The sequence below is a fragment of the Equus caballus genome, chromosome 21 (assembly GCF_041296265.1).
Source record: "Equus caballus isolate H_3958 breed thoroughbred chromosome 21, TB-T2T, whole genome shotgun sequence".
In the NCBI taxonomy this organism is placed as follows: Eukaryota; Metazoa; Chordata; class Mammalia; order Perissodactyla; family Equidae; genus Equus; species Equus caballus.
Window position 1 is genome coordinate 26,044,270 of NC_091704.1, and position 15,433 is coordinate 26,059,702.

The 15,433-nt window shown below is 41.8% G+C and overlaps 1 protein-coding gene across 1 annotated transcript in view; it reads left to right on the top strand.

Moving 5' to 3' along the window:
- The first annotated feature begins 14,198 nt into the window (after positions 1–14,198).
- Positions 14,199–15,433, top strand: part of LOC138919786 (uncharacterized) — a 102,101-nt gene continuing 100,866 nt past the window's right edge. The window contains exon 1 of the mRNA XM_070246237.1: positions 14,199–14,474. The gene's annotated coding sequence lies outside the window, so the exon portion shown is untranslated. The remainder of the gene's footprint in view (positions 14,475–15,433) is intronic.

The window sequence follows — 15,433 nt, forward strand, 5'->3', positions numbered from 1 at the left end:
TTTCTACCAGGAATGATCACATTGATGTCTGATGTTCTTCTAAATCAACATCTTGGCAAGAACTTTTAGATGGCTGAAGTGCAGGAAAAAAAATCTGCCCAAATATGAGGAATTATGAATATGTATGTCCTGTCACTGAAGATTATCTCATGAGAATCACCACGTTGTTGAGGAAAGCAGTAGATCAGCCTTTTATACTGCTCTCTAGTATTTGACTGCATGGCTCTAGCACACTTATCTGTCCATTCTATTGTTGATAAATGTCTAGTTTGTTTCTAGTTTTTGACTCCTATTAACACTGCTCCTATGAATACCTTTATGTGTGTTTTGGTATACCTATATATTTCTTAATCTGATAATAAGTTATCCATAAAAAGAACTATAGTAAAGATAATATTTAATGATGAAATATTGAAAGCTTCTCCTCCGAGATCAGGAATGAGATAAAGATGTATAATCTCACTTGTTTTAGACATTTTTCTAGAGATTCTAGTCAATACAAATGCTCAGAAAAAGACTTAAAAGGTAAAAAAGCAGAGAGGAAAAAATAATATATAATTTGTACATAAAAATTAAAAAGTACAGATAAACTATTGCAACTAATAAGTGAACTTACTAAAGTCAATATATAAAAGTCAGTTGTAGTTATGCTCGTAATAAACAATTAACCATTTTTATTAAAAAGTAATCATGTAACTTAAAGTAAAATAAAAATATCAAATGCTTAGAAATAAGTCAAATAAAAGACATATAAGATATATAAGATTTCTATACAAAAAACTACTAAATATACTGAGATAAATTAAATAAGACCTAAATAAATTCAGAGATACACCGTATTTGTGGGTTTGAAGATTCAATGTAGTGAAGATGTTGGTTCTCATCTTACTGACCTATAGATTCAGTACAAACTCTGTGAAAATCCTAGGAGATTTGGTTTAAAGAACTTGACAAGCTGATCCTAAATTTTATATAAAAATTCAAAGGGTCAAGAATAGCAAAGACGTACTTGACAAAGAACAAAGTTGGAGGACATATACTACCAGATTCCAAGGCGTATTATAAAACTACAGTAATCAAGACAGTGTGGTAATGGCATGAGGATGGACAAACAGGCTGATAGAAGAGAATGTAGACCCGGAAACAGACCCACACATATAAAATCACTTGACTGAAGACAAAGGTGCCGCTGTAATTCAGTGGGAGAAAAGAATGTCTTGGCAATAAAGGATGTTGAGAAACTGGATACTCATGTAGGGGAGAATATGAAAATTGATTCCCAGCTCATACTATGCGCAAAAATTATCTTGAGGAGATCACAAATTTGAAGGCAAAAGCTAAAACAACTTTTCCTTTTTAGAAGAAAAGATAGAACATAGTCTTAGGGGTAGACAGAGATTTCTTAGGACAAAAGGCATTAATCAAGAAAAAAATGGTTAAACTGGGCTTCGTTAAAATTAAGAACTTCTGTTCATCATTAAAAACATGAAAACCTGAGAACGCAAGCCAAAGAATAGAAGATAACTGCCATGTATATACATAAAGGACTATTTCCAGAATATAAAAAAAGATCTACAGATAAATGAGGAAAAGACAGGTAATCCAGTAAGAAAAATGAGAAAAGACTTGAACAGGCACTTTGTGAAAGAGACACCTCGATGGCTAATGAGCATAGAAAAAGGTACTTATCATTACAAATTAAAAAGGTATTTAACATACTTACAAATTAAAACTACAAAACCACTACCCATTCACCAGAAGTATTAAAACAAAACAAAGCAAAACAAACTAACCAGCAAGTGAGTTTTGCGTGTAACTAACAAGCAAACAAAAAAAATCACTGACAGTTCCAAGTGTTGATGATGCTGCAAAGCACCTGGAATGGTGATACATGGCTAGTGGGAGTGTAGTGGTGTACACCCTGGGAAACCCGCTGGGTGGTATCTGATAAAATATATGCATATCTAACGACCCAGAAATTTCACATAACATAATTTAGGAATAAACCCAACAAAAATATGTATATACACATGCCAAAGTATTTTGAATTGAATTAAACTAATTGAAGGTTTGTTTTTCCCCATTAAATGGATAATCCATAGATCTAATCAACAATTTTTGTGTACTGGAGTGTTGACCATAATCTGTTACACAAATAATCCTTTCAGAAATAGACTGACTTGTCAACTACAAAATTCTACTTCAGTTGTAGTTTTGGCTTAGAGGGGAAAGGAATGGGAATACGTATCTGGCTTGGTTTGTTCCTAAAGTTTATTTTACTATAGGTCTAATATCTGGGACCTAACTCAGAATTGGCACAAAAAAGCACATATAAAGACATAGATTGATCACAGGAAATGAACTTGAATGTAGAGTAAAGGAAGGCTTTGTGGTTTGTGTGGGGTCTTGGTGGTGATGGCTAATAGCTGTGTGACTTTGGCTCACATGCAATAAGAAATCACCAAGAGTTTGAGGATTCTGGCTAAAGAAACTGAAGTTCTCTGATTGTTAATGATTCGATTATGAGAACAAAAAATAAGAATGAAAAATGTAAGAATAAAAGGTAATGAAAAAATAATGGAATATAGAAAGGCTCTGTTACTGACTAGTGAGGTTTCCTTCAAAATTGAGAACTCTTCACTATTTCTGAAAAAGGGTTGGCAGAAGCAGTCCAAGAGGGATAGAGGAATTAAGGTCATTTTACCCAGCATCCCTACTTTTCTCTTTATTTCTCTCAGTGTATATTTGCATGGCTTTTTTTTTTTTTTTTGCTTCCTTCAAGGTGCGTTCATATTCTGCAATTTTATTCTTACCTTTTCTTTTTAATTCAAATAATATTCTGCTTCAATTTGAGTATTTGGCAGGAAGATGAAGGGGGCAGATTTTATCCATTGCCTTTAATGCCCATTTCCTCTTTCTTCTCCCAACCTTTACTTTGTACAATCTCTTCTTACCTTGTGATCTCCATTATCATCGTGATTTCATTCACTTTTTTCCCATAGAAACCTATGTACAGGAGAAGGTTGATCAATTTATTCACTGAAGGACAAAAGTTGCTCCTTATTATGCTTTATGTGTGCATGATGTAAATTGCATTCAGCTACTAATAAAAAAATATACAACTGAGGTGGGTTTATTTTTCTGATGTAATGAGAGATCTGGAAACCAATAGTTGATGGCTTGGGTATAATGGCTCAAGGTGATTATATTGATGCTTTCCTTGGGGTCCTAAGATGACTGCTTCTGCTCCTACCATTATATCTGTGTTCCATGCAGGATGGTTGGAAGAGGAAAAGGTCAGCCAAGTCAACTCACTTTAAAGAGCTTTTCCAGAAGCCCTACCTAATGACTCCTGCTACACGGGTCGGAACTGTGTCACGTGACTATCGATAATTATCCTCCTTCATAAAGGAGGCTGGTTGCCTAATCTTTTCTCTGGATTTTGTTAGTTCACACTAACAAAGGTAGAGGAGAATGGCTATTGGGTAGGCAAACAGCTGCCTGTGCCACATGTATTCTCTTGTTTGCGTTCTAAAAGGGGATCAAATTTAAGGTCAAACGAATGAATCTCTAGCCTTAGAATTTCAGGCATTGGCCTGGGAGGAGGAGGCATTGTGTGTGAGGGATGCTTTTGGTGGGATCTCTAAATTCTCATCCTGTAGGCAGTAGCTTACTCTATTTCCTCTTGAGTCTGGCCTCTATAAAGGTATGATTCAGCATTAGTATGTGACCTGAAATCTTTTACTGTGGAGTGGAAATTTATGCAGCTTCACCTCTGGGGTTGGGAGACGCCTGGACGAGGTGGGGGAAAGAGTGCAGGTGAAAGGGAAGAAGTGGCTCTGATTTTCTGCCTTATAGACCATGTGAGTCAAACATGGGTGATGCCTCAGGTGGGCCACTCTTTTTTTTTTTAAGATTGGCACCTGAGTTAACATCTGTTGCCAATCTTTTTTTTGTTTTCTTCTTCCCAAAGCCCCCTAGTACATAGTTGTATATTCTAGTCATAGATCCTTCTGGTTGTGCTATATGGGACGCCACCTCAGCATGGCCTAACAAGTGGTGCCATGTCCACGCCCAGGATCCGAACTGGCAAAACCCTGGGCCGCCGAAGCGGAGCATGCAAACTTAACCACCCGGCCACGGGCTGGCCCCTGGGCTACTCTTAACAAAGGTGGAATCAAAAATATAAGGGAGAAAAATCTTGTATTTTGATAATCATTAAACTGGTCTAAACAAATACCAGCGAATTTCCTGTAAGCTGTTACTTTCTAGAAGACTAAGGTTGTGTCATTGGAATGGTTCCAGGGAACACAGGGACGAGTGCAGGAAGTGCTGTCCTTTTCAGGTACTTCTGGGACTCCCCAGGGAAGCCCTCACATCCCCAGTGATGAGCTCTGGCTGTTGTCTGACACAGTCTAGGTGGCTGCAAGGCTGTAACTTGAGGAGCTACCGTTCCACAAGGTGCTTCTCTGGGGCTAAATCCACCTCTGGCCCATCACTTTGGATGTTGCCATTGCTGCCACCTGGACACCACTTGGAGCTGGAAATCTCCATGTCTGTGGAAATGGATCGCACCTGCCATGTCTCAAGGCTGGTGATTCTTACTGCTTTATTTGCAAATTGAGAAGAAAAATGCTCCCTGTGTACTATGCTCAGCTGTAGGAAGTCCCACATCAAGGCTTCCCGAGGCCCCAAAACTATAGGGATTAATATGGCAGTTCTTTAGACTTACAGCCCCTTTCTGCCAGTGTGCATCCAAGCCTCTGGGTGGGCTATGTCTAGGTGAGTTCTGGTATCAGCCATTGTGATTTCTTGCCATTCACCATCGGCAATCAGGATCTGCTGCTGAGTCTAACTTCTCTTCTTCCCTCGTGGTAAATTCTCTCAGGAGGTCCCTTCATTCCTGGTCCTCATTGGATCAGCCCAAACATGTCTATAAGAGTCTGATCTGCAATGGTCCAATGGGGTCAAGTCTTTTTCAGTGGAGGCTCCTTAGCAACTCTATAAATCAGGAGATGTATTTGGGAATGCCTATCATATTGAAAACTTTAAAACAATCACTCAAAGGCTAAAAGTAGATAATTTTGCTTCAGAACACACATGTTTTCAATAGGATTAACCTCTGCCTAATTCTGGCCACAAAACATATACCGTTGATAGGATCAGACCCTGGAAAGAAACCATCCACCTTAATTACTCCAAGTGGGTGTGTGTTGGTAGTGGTGGATAAACCCACTTAGTCTAAACCTGTTGCCCACCAATGGTTCTGAATAATTTGAGGAATAAAGAAGGAGGAGAAGCAGAACAAGAACCAAAATATGACCACTATTACTGATAGAAATCGGATGGAAGGGTGTGACTTTATGTCTATTAGACGAGACTAATAGCTCTGCTTACCCACCCAGTCCTACCGCACTGGCCGGGATGGCCCAGAGGAGACGTGGCATTGCTGCACTAAGCCTGCCTGGCTTTCCTTCCACAGGAATCAACCCGGGAATCACTCCCCCTCACTGGGGGTGGTGTGAGTAAAGGCAGTGGACAGCCAGGGGTGAGCTTAAGGAAGACTCCCCTCAGAGAACCTAGGAGTGGGCGATGACCTCTCCTTCTAACACTCACCTGTGGGTTTAGAGCTGGCAGGGTGCTTATTACACCATCCTGCTCCCAGCTGCGTATTCACATGTTTGCTTTTTCTACCTTATTTGCAGTTTCCTAGATTCAGTTTCCTCTTCAGGGCCTGAGCACTTTACTCTCATGCTCCCTTCGTAATCATGAAGTGCTCAGTTGTTATAAAGTGTGGCTTTGATGCTGGTAGACACCATCTTCCCCTCAAATACTTCCTCCCTCTGTGACTCTGAGGAGAAAACTTCCCATTCAGACCGGAGCTCCGTAGCAGAGGATGCAGTAAAGAGGATTTGCCAGGACCTGCAGGGGCCCTATGTGACTGCACTCCACTTCAAAGACCCTTCGCCCACCGAGCCCTCCTTTCACTCACGGCCTTGCATCTGAAGATTATGCCCCCCTAGAATATTCTGAAGTGGCTACTAAAGAATCTTGTGAAGTCAAGACACAAAGAGCCATTCTGTTCTCGTAAATGCCTACATTTATACTACTCAGAGTCTCGCACTTATACATTATATCTCCTGCTCCCTAGCCTGCTGATTTCAATCTGGCGGGACTGCCACATGGCTTTGTGCTCGGAACTGCACATGTGCATATGGTGCCTGCTAAATATAAACGCTGTTTGGCAGGATCCTTTTTTCTCTTCCTTTGTTTCTGAAAATGTAGTGGAGAAAATCTGTAATGTGTGCCCTCTCCAAAATGAGAGAGACTTTCAGGAAGTGGAAGTATCTTGACAAGAAGCCACATATTTTACATATCATCTCGACATGTGGCAGAAGTGGCAGCAGTGGCAGCAGTGACTGTCCGCTGCTTCGTCTGGTCGAATTGGGGCTGCTGAGCGGCTTCGTACTCTCTCTTCAGCAGAGGTCAGGCAGCTTCCTGCATTGCTGGACCGTTCGGCTGAGCTTTCAGGGGCTCATTTTCAGATCCTGCTGGTCCCTCCCTCTACTCATGTATCAGTCAAGTTAGGTCAGTTTATGCAGCAGAAACAAACTCAAAGCCCTCAGTGGCATCACACCATTTATCTGTGTTTCCTCTTCATACTACGTGTCCAGTGACAGTTCGCGGGGGGGGGGGGGGGTCTCTGCTCATCACGGTCACCCAGGTTGGCGCTGACGGAGGCTTTATCTCAACAAATGTCTCCATCATCACTGCAGCCATGGATCAGGAATGAGGTGAGTCATTCTCTGGCTGTGAGAGCTTCCTCTGGAAGTGACACATGTCATTTCTGCTTTCACTCTGTTGGACAAAGTAAGTTCCATGCTATGCCTGACTTCAGAGTAGAGCAGGGAAGTGTGTCCCATGGGTACCTGAAAGGCAGACAGCTCTAAGAATTTGCTACTGCCACTGATGACCACCACATTTCCTGCCAGAAATAGGAAAAGAGTGGACAATTGTTGATGCTATTGCTGAGTGCCCAGGTACTGTCTAGGTGCACCAAGGGTGCTATTGAAGGAAGAGAGCAAGACATCCCAGGATCGAAGCTCTTCCATACAGGCATTTCAAAGAATAGCACTGTCTTAAAACAGTGCTTAGATTTCTAAAGAAGTGTCATAGTTTATAGCTGCTTGGATTGGGGATAATAAGGTGAGAGACACAAAGGTACACAGACGCACGTTCCACCTTCAGTCTCTGGAACAGAGCCAAGGTCACATACACACGGCGTCATGGCCAGAATGGAACAAGTGTGAAAACCAGTAAAATACTGCTTGGGCCTGTTAAGAGCTGACCTGCTTCCGGCTCTCTCTACCGGGCTTCCCGGCACCCCCATGGGCTCTGCTCCTGCCATTCGAGCCTGCTCTGACTTCTTTTGCTGGTGGCGGGAACCTCAGCAAAGCCGTGATTGCAGGGAATGAGGTTTGTTAGATCTTAAGGACTGTGGAAAGTCCCAGAGCCACTTAGCAGGTGAAGAATCATGACTGTGTCTGTGCCAGCTTTGAGGGCCTCTCATCTCTGAACTGATTGCGGTGAGCATAGGAAAAACCCGAAGGAGGAGTTCAGATTCAGAGGGCACTTGAAAGGGTTTTGCCTAGTGACACTGATCATAGCTGGCAGGGGGCCGCTTCAGCGGAGGCAGCGGCTGTTGCTTCTCATCCACGGCCCCAGACAGATCACTCCATGTATCAACGGAGAAGAGCTAACGAGAAGAGCAGTGGGCTCTCCGGAGAAACTGAGGAGAGGGAGCAAGACGGATTTGACTGTCCACGACTGCTTGGTGCAATGTGAATCTCAGCAATTTTTAGCAGGATTCTGCTAATGAATGTGGAACCCAGGGACTGGCAGCTCCATTTCCTCTGGTATTAACATTTTTTATTTTATTTTAATGAGGAAAATGAGATTCTTCGCAGTTTCCTATCACTGAACCCGGTTTGGGAGGGTATGACATTTAACAACAGGGCTTTGAAAAATATTAAGCATTATACAAACATGAGGAATTGTTGCTGTTATTATACTGATGAGGCACACACACAGCTTCGAGTCGCCTTAATATTGAGGGGATATTTAAGGGATTAGGAGGGACTCTGTAACTAATGGGTTGTGGGTCGGGATGGCCTTCGTAAAAAGGGCCAACTAATCTGGCCATATTAAATCCATTTTTAGAAGCTAAATACCCAAACTCTGAGTCAATAAATGGCAAACGCAGATATAGATCATAAAACTTGATCATCTCACATCAGAGGCAACACTTTCGTAAATTATAAAATACGTCAGGTGATTAATTCTAATTCAAAGCCGTAACTTGGTTAACTTCTGGGTGAAAGGAGGAAACAGCTTTGGGCAGAAGTGGTCCCACATTTCTCAATACGTAGGTGCAGCTAAAGTGGAATGGGAGGGGAGGACGGCCGTTATATGGTGGGCTTGGGGATGAATCCAGGTAATTCAGGGGAAAAAGATGTGGGTACCCTTAAATCAGCCCCCAAAGGCTTTGAGAAACTACAGTTAAGCCTTACTAATTTGGATGAATAGGGAGTTAAGGTCAGTATGAACTAGTGAAAATTTGAATTACGAACTGTTTTGAAAGACATCTGCTTGCATTGTATTTCAAGTATAAAGAAATGCAAAACTAACAGATAGAAGAGTGAGGCCAAATATATAGGTCCATCCAACCTGTTTAATTATCCTAATTATTGTTTGCATGCAAATACTACTACTCCAAAACAGTTCATTCTTATAATAGGTCTACTGTTTGCTTTTTTAAAAAAATATTAATTCATGCAGGAAGTCTTTTTTATTGTTCAGAAGAAAATTCCAGCCCTGTTTAGAAGGATATACCCTCAATTTTTGATGCGCTTGTACAGATAGGAGCCAGCAGGAGGCCAAGATGTCTGTCCTCGCTGTCCTACTTGTCTCATTTTTCCATGTGCAGTGGACACAGGCTGCACAGCTTTTTGAGGAATTCAAAACCATCCACTATTCTGGATAATAAAGCCAGATATTGATTTGTTTAAAAAATGCCTCATAATTATCTAAATGTTTTATATGCATTGTTTCCTCACCTGTGAAGTCAGCCAGGGCAGTTCCGGGTAACAAGGTCGTGTAAAGCTCTCATTGATATCCTTCATCCTTCCAGCATTTAGTTGCCTTGCTCTGCCCTTCATTTCTCTCTGCATCTCTACTTTCTCTCAAGCAAGTACACAGCGAGACTTCAAGTCCACCCGGGGCAAAACCCTTGAGCATTTTACTCATCTCTGTCACCAAGTTGTCCTGTAGAGTGTCTGGGTCATGGGAATGCCTTACTATATGATTGCTACAGGAGTGAATCAATGCACAGTTAGTGATTAGGGCTAATAAACAAATTCACATTACGCAGTAAATACTGACAGTAGATTAACGTGTTGGACCTCATAGTGGGGAATAATCCCTAAACCCATGGGAATGAATTCTATTTTGGATTTTAAATGCTGGAACAAGTAAGCGACTACCTTCACCCTAGGTGGGCGACTGTTGACTCTGCTCACCTGGGTCCAAGCTTTCTCTAAAAATAATAGCAGCAGCAACTATTACCAGTTATTAAACACTTAGTACGTGTCAAATGTGTAATGTACCACTTGTGTGATCATCACAGTATCTACTTGAAGTAGTAATTATCTTCCTTTTATAGATGGTGAAATTGATGCTGAGGAAAGTCAAGTACTTGCCCAAGGTCACACTATAAGTAGCGGTTTAAGGAACCAAGTTCTGACTAATTCCAAATCAGTCTTCCTTCCTCATCATTACTCTGCCTAGTCTTTCTATAATCGGAATTTAATAAATGTTTGTTGAAATGAGCACACCTATAGCCTGTTCCATTTGAGATCCCAAACGGAATCCCACATATTCTAATTCCATGATAATCATTATCATCAACAATTGCCATCTATTGAACACCTATTATAAGCAAGGCACTAACTTCTTTTAAAATAAACAGGTGTTCATATTGACATCATAACACACTGTTGTCCTGGAAATCTGTATTCCATGTAATTCCTTTCTTATCTGTGAATGCTATTCATTAAGTGTATGATACTTTCATATGAGTAAATTCAGAAATTGGAAAAAATTCCTTTTCAGACCATGTTCAGATGTGGTCATTATAGCCATACAACGTGGTCCCTGGTATCAAAGAATTTACAGCTCCCCTAGAGACACAGCATTTATGTTTCTAAAGAAACAACAAAGTGAATGCATTTGTGACACATCCAAATTGGGGATGCAAATAGTAAACACCATCAAAGTTCAGAGAAGGGAGAGCTGAATGGACGAGAGCAATGGGAGAGGGTTTTCACGGTGGAAATGCCGCTCAGCTGGGTCTGCAAGATGGGAAGGCTTGAATAAATATGGAAGAAGAGGAGAGTTATTAGAAGAACGTGTGTATGACAGACGACAATGAGTAGTCCCTGTTCCAACATTCTCATTCACTGGACAGTTTCAACTAAATTTTGGCTGCAGGCGGGGCCACAGAGGGCTTTTATATGGTGATCATTTGTGCCTCAAATTCCTTTTCACGTTAAACATGTAAATTGTTGTATATTTGATTTATAAAAAGGAAATAGTATTTTTTCAGCTGGTGGAATTCACAGTTGCAGGAGGTTAGAGAATTAAATACAATCACTAGCTGGATCAGAGGCCTGGATAGAATTTTCACTAATAATAAATTAGCAATATTGCTTCAATACAAAGAGAGTTAAAGGTGAATCATTAAGTGGAGACTGTTCGAGAATGTACTTTATGAACAGTTTTCTAGCTATCTAAATATCTGAAATATTCACCAAAATGTTGGTATTTTTAAAAAAATAATTGCCTATGTCTGTGGAGGCCTGGCCTGAAACGAATGTATTATCGTGGATCTACCAGGTTTTTATTCTATTGTAAATGAAGTACCTTCTGTTGGGCAGGATAATGCAGGACACCGTGTGTTTTGTTACTGATGGTAGAGATGGCCATCCAGGAGTTCCGGGACCTGTTATTGGAGTCCAGCATTTCTGAGTGTTTCCGTATGGAGCATTAATCTCATGACATACTTCACCCTCAATGGGTTCCGTGCTCAATTAAGTTTGGGAAATATCCCTCACTTGGAAATTTGCACTGCACAGTAGTATTTGAACAGACTCTGGTAAGTCCTGTTGCAGAGAAACCGTTTAAAACTTTGCTTAACTCAGCGTTTCCTAAAGTTATTTGACCACAAGCAATCCCTGTTCACTCCTCCACTTTTCTCTTGCCCCAGATGACACCTATTACACTCAAGGGTCAGTCAGGACTCTGGAAGATGGAAAACACCCTAGCTATTTTAACGGAGAAAATGTTATATAAGAGATTGGTTAACAGGTGTTCCAGTACAGAAAAAACTTGACAGAGAACACTGATGTATCTCTGGGATAAAAACTGCAAGAAGGGAGCAGAGAGGGAAGAGGTTGGGATTGTCAGAACCTAGAGACTTCGAGGAGGGGCCCTGCAGAGCTGGACTGCACCTCTGAGGAGGGGCCAGTGCCCAACTGCTGCTTTAGTCTAGGACCTGGAAGGCAGAGCTGCCTGGCTACTGCTGACACCCGGGAGCTCAGAAAAGGGGGGCCTTGGGGAGCTCGGGTTCTGCAGCAAGTACCAATGAGAGGGGTGTGATGAGGCCGGTTCTGGAAATGTGGAAAGAAGCTGAACATGGAAAACAGCTGCTGCTAGAACTAACCTCTGCTGCCTGTGGTGGAGGATGGTAGATGGAGCAAGCTGACAGGAACAGCCAGAAGACAAATGGGAATGAGCATGTATGTCCCTTCTCTCTCCAACTGCCTTCCAGTTTCTCTCTAGCACCCCCTATTGTCAAGATCCAACATGGAGCCAACTGACAAAGGAGAAATGGGGCCTTCAGAGTCCTAGCCCTGGTATAGAAATGTGGGTGTGGACCTCATTTAATAATAACAACAATAATAAATATAATAATATATATTGTATATATTGTATATGGTAATATAATAGCTTACTATTTGTCACAGCCCACTCCTTTAGGGGCTCAGAGTCCACATACACCCTTCTACACATATTTGAACTCCTGTAGAGCGACAATAACAACTTTGTGCTTTTACCTAACAAGATGCAAATATTCTTCCTGTGAATAAAGATGCTCCCACTCTCCCAAAAGGAGTGCTGCAAAACTGTCACTGTCATTGTCTCTGGGAAATGTCAATTCTTCCTCAAATTCCGTCATGGACCCATCTGAATATTTTGTAACTAAAGATTAAATTAGAAAGTTACCCACCACCAATAATATTTATATAAAATCATGAAGGGAAAGAAGTAGGAAGGGAAAAAATGGATTTACTTAGAAACATTGGAAAATTTGTTAGGAAACATTGTATTTTTAACTATCACTATTTAATTTTCTTCAAGGTTAACCTGGACATCAAGCTTCTAGATCTTATTTGAGCCCAGTTATTCATAGGATGGAGTAAAGTGGAGAGCTGTCATTTCATAAGTGAATTTAAGCTCTGTAGATAAGCAGGACACAAATTTATTTAGGCCATAATTTTTCACCTCTCCTAATCACAGTAGTTTCAGATGGAAATGTCCTATTATTGATTAAGTGCATTTAAAGTCTAGTATATGCCTGAATACCTCACAGTTTCTCACTAATGACTGGTCCTGAGTCCCAAACTGGAGATTTCTACCGGTGGCAATATTGAGATGGCGACGCTAACAATAGTCTGTGCAGAACGGAGCCTGTTGCTCTCATCTGGTGTCATAAGGTAGTTTCCAACATGGGCAGCAGCAGCAGCTTTTAAAAATGTGAGGTGTGACCTTTGCAAGTCCACTCTCGATTCCCAGAGCAGTCTAACTTTCTTTGGGGGAATAACAGATGCCTCAACTTGTTTAGCTAGAGGGCCAGCAACCAAGGGAGTAAGGCAAAAAGGTATAATGAGATGACAGATATGGGTTCAGCATGTCAGAGATGTGGGGGTGGTAGCATTCCACCCCCGTGAAGAGGAATTTGCATCTTACAGCATCTCACCTGAGAGTCTGGTGCTGCCTTTTAAAACTGATCTCAGCGATTGTGCCCTGTTACCTTTCTCAGCACACAGGATGAATGGCACACTGCTCCCTGTGCTGGCAGGTTCAAGTGTCACATATCCCAGTCTTCGGGATCTATATAGTGTCTTTTGGAGACAGATGTAAAGTTTTAGCTACAGTCAGGTGATCCCATCAGTCATCTGAATTTTCTATCTGGAGCTCGAGGTTCTAAAACAACAATGGCTTTTAGGTCTTTTTAATAAGAATGTGTGGTACAAAAAAAATAACAATTAGGGTGGTGGAGCTTCAAAACAAGCACTTTATCTGAAAGGTTGTCTGAGAATTGTAGACACACAGAACATAAAATGAAGTTTTAGGAAGGGAGGCAAGAGGACACGGGTCCTTGAACACAGAGATCACATAGAGGTTGGATCTGACGTATCGCTTTGCCCACCAGTTGGTTCAGAGTTTTTGGAGTGGATTTGTAATTCCCTTCCCTGGATTGGGTGTCCTAATCTGAGTTCAGAGGCCTCCTCTCCTGGGGGAGTTTCTAGCTCTGTCCCTCCAGCATAGCCTCAGTTCCATTGATCTTTCCTGGCATGCGTCAGTGCCTACTGAGGACCCACCTTGACTGACCACTGCTCAGGGCTCATTGTCATCTGCGGTCATGTGTCCACAGCCTGAAGTAATCTGCCTCATAACTCCCTGCTCAAGTATGACAGATTTGGGGAGACACTTGCTTCATAAATGGCCACTATAGCATGGGTTTTAGCCTCTAGTCCCAGGATTCTATTCTTATCACTTTAGACTCTAGTCCCAGGATTGTATGTGCCAGATCCAACAACCCTTATGCAAAATCTGGAATGGAATTAAAACTGAGTTACGGATGGAGTGTTTAGCATGGTGTCTGCCACATGATAGGTGCTTATTAAATATTGCTACTATGGGGCACAGATTAGCAATGGTAAAATGGGCAGGACATCCTAGTGGCAGAACAATCTAGAATAATCAGAACAATCTCATGGCCCTCTTAGTCTATAGGGCCAGCAGAGGGCCCACGCTGGTTGAATCCCATCTAACAACTTTGGTCCAAATTCTTGTAGGACTCCTAGGGAATTACCTGGAACTCAACTATCCACCGATTCTATTCACGGTTCATGGCTGGTGGTCAGATGGGCCTTCGTTTGACCATCTAGAGTCGGACAGAAGTTCTATATCACTGGTCACTTTCAACTGTTCTGCCACAGATTGTCCATCGTGAGTTCTTGTCATCACTGAGCCACTTTCTCAGGCACCACAGCAAAGTGTTTTTGGTCCTCTCGTGCTTTCTTTGTCTTCTGGAGATTTCAGACTGGTTGAACAAATTGGAGAGGGAAAAAGTAAGTTTCTTTTTTTGAAACTGTGATCTCTCGTTTTGAGAATTATTTCAGACTTCATTCTCCAGTCATAAGTCCCTTTGGAGGTACCCACTACTTTGACTGTGTTCATGAAAGAAACTTACTCAAATAAATGACACACCTACCTATTCGTTCATTCAGCTCATGAGTCTCTGTTTTTCTCTGCTTTTCTCTCTTTTTTTCGAAGCTGTTGAATTAACAATGTATTCAGCACTCACTGCATTCTTGGCCCTGTGCTGGGCACTGGAAATACAGGGATGAACAGGACAAAGTCCCTACCTAGCTGAGGGAGACAGACAATAAACGGCCATGCATAGTGGTGAGGGATATGAGCTGAATCAACAGAGAGAGGTGACAGAGAGTGATTGTTGGGGGTGGGTTTGACTTCTGATATGGTGACAGGAAAAAGTCTTCGGAGGAGGTGAGAGCTGGAGCATGAGAAGGAACCAGCTGTGGAGGGTTGCGTTCTGGGGGTGAACGCTTCTGCCAGGGGGAAACGTGTGCTCCTCCTACCTGACAGGCTCCACGCTCCCCAACAACACATCTAGGAAGCTCTTGTGTAAGCCCATGTGAGAAGGATGGATGGGAGAAGGCTGGGAAGTATCTTCTGGTCACCTGCGAATGCCTGCGATGTAATTGGTGCTTCTAACTGATGGATGTACTGTAAGTGCTCTATATACAGGTTGAGGACTGGGTGATTTTCTTGAAATTTCTCCCCATAGTCAAATTTTTCAAGATCTGGAAATAACAAATTGGCAGTCTACCCACACGTGTTCTTTTGTGGCGTCCAAGGACGCTACCGTAGCGTGATGGGTAATATGATGAGCTGTCTCGGTTTTTTGATGGGTTGTGTTATAAAAGTGAAGCAGGTTTCATCTTGGTGAAATGCTTAGTGGAGGGAGAAGTATTTCCAGTTTGACTATAAAGCTACATTTTTTTCT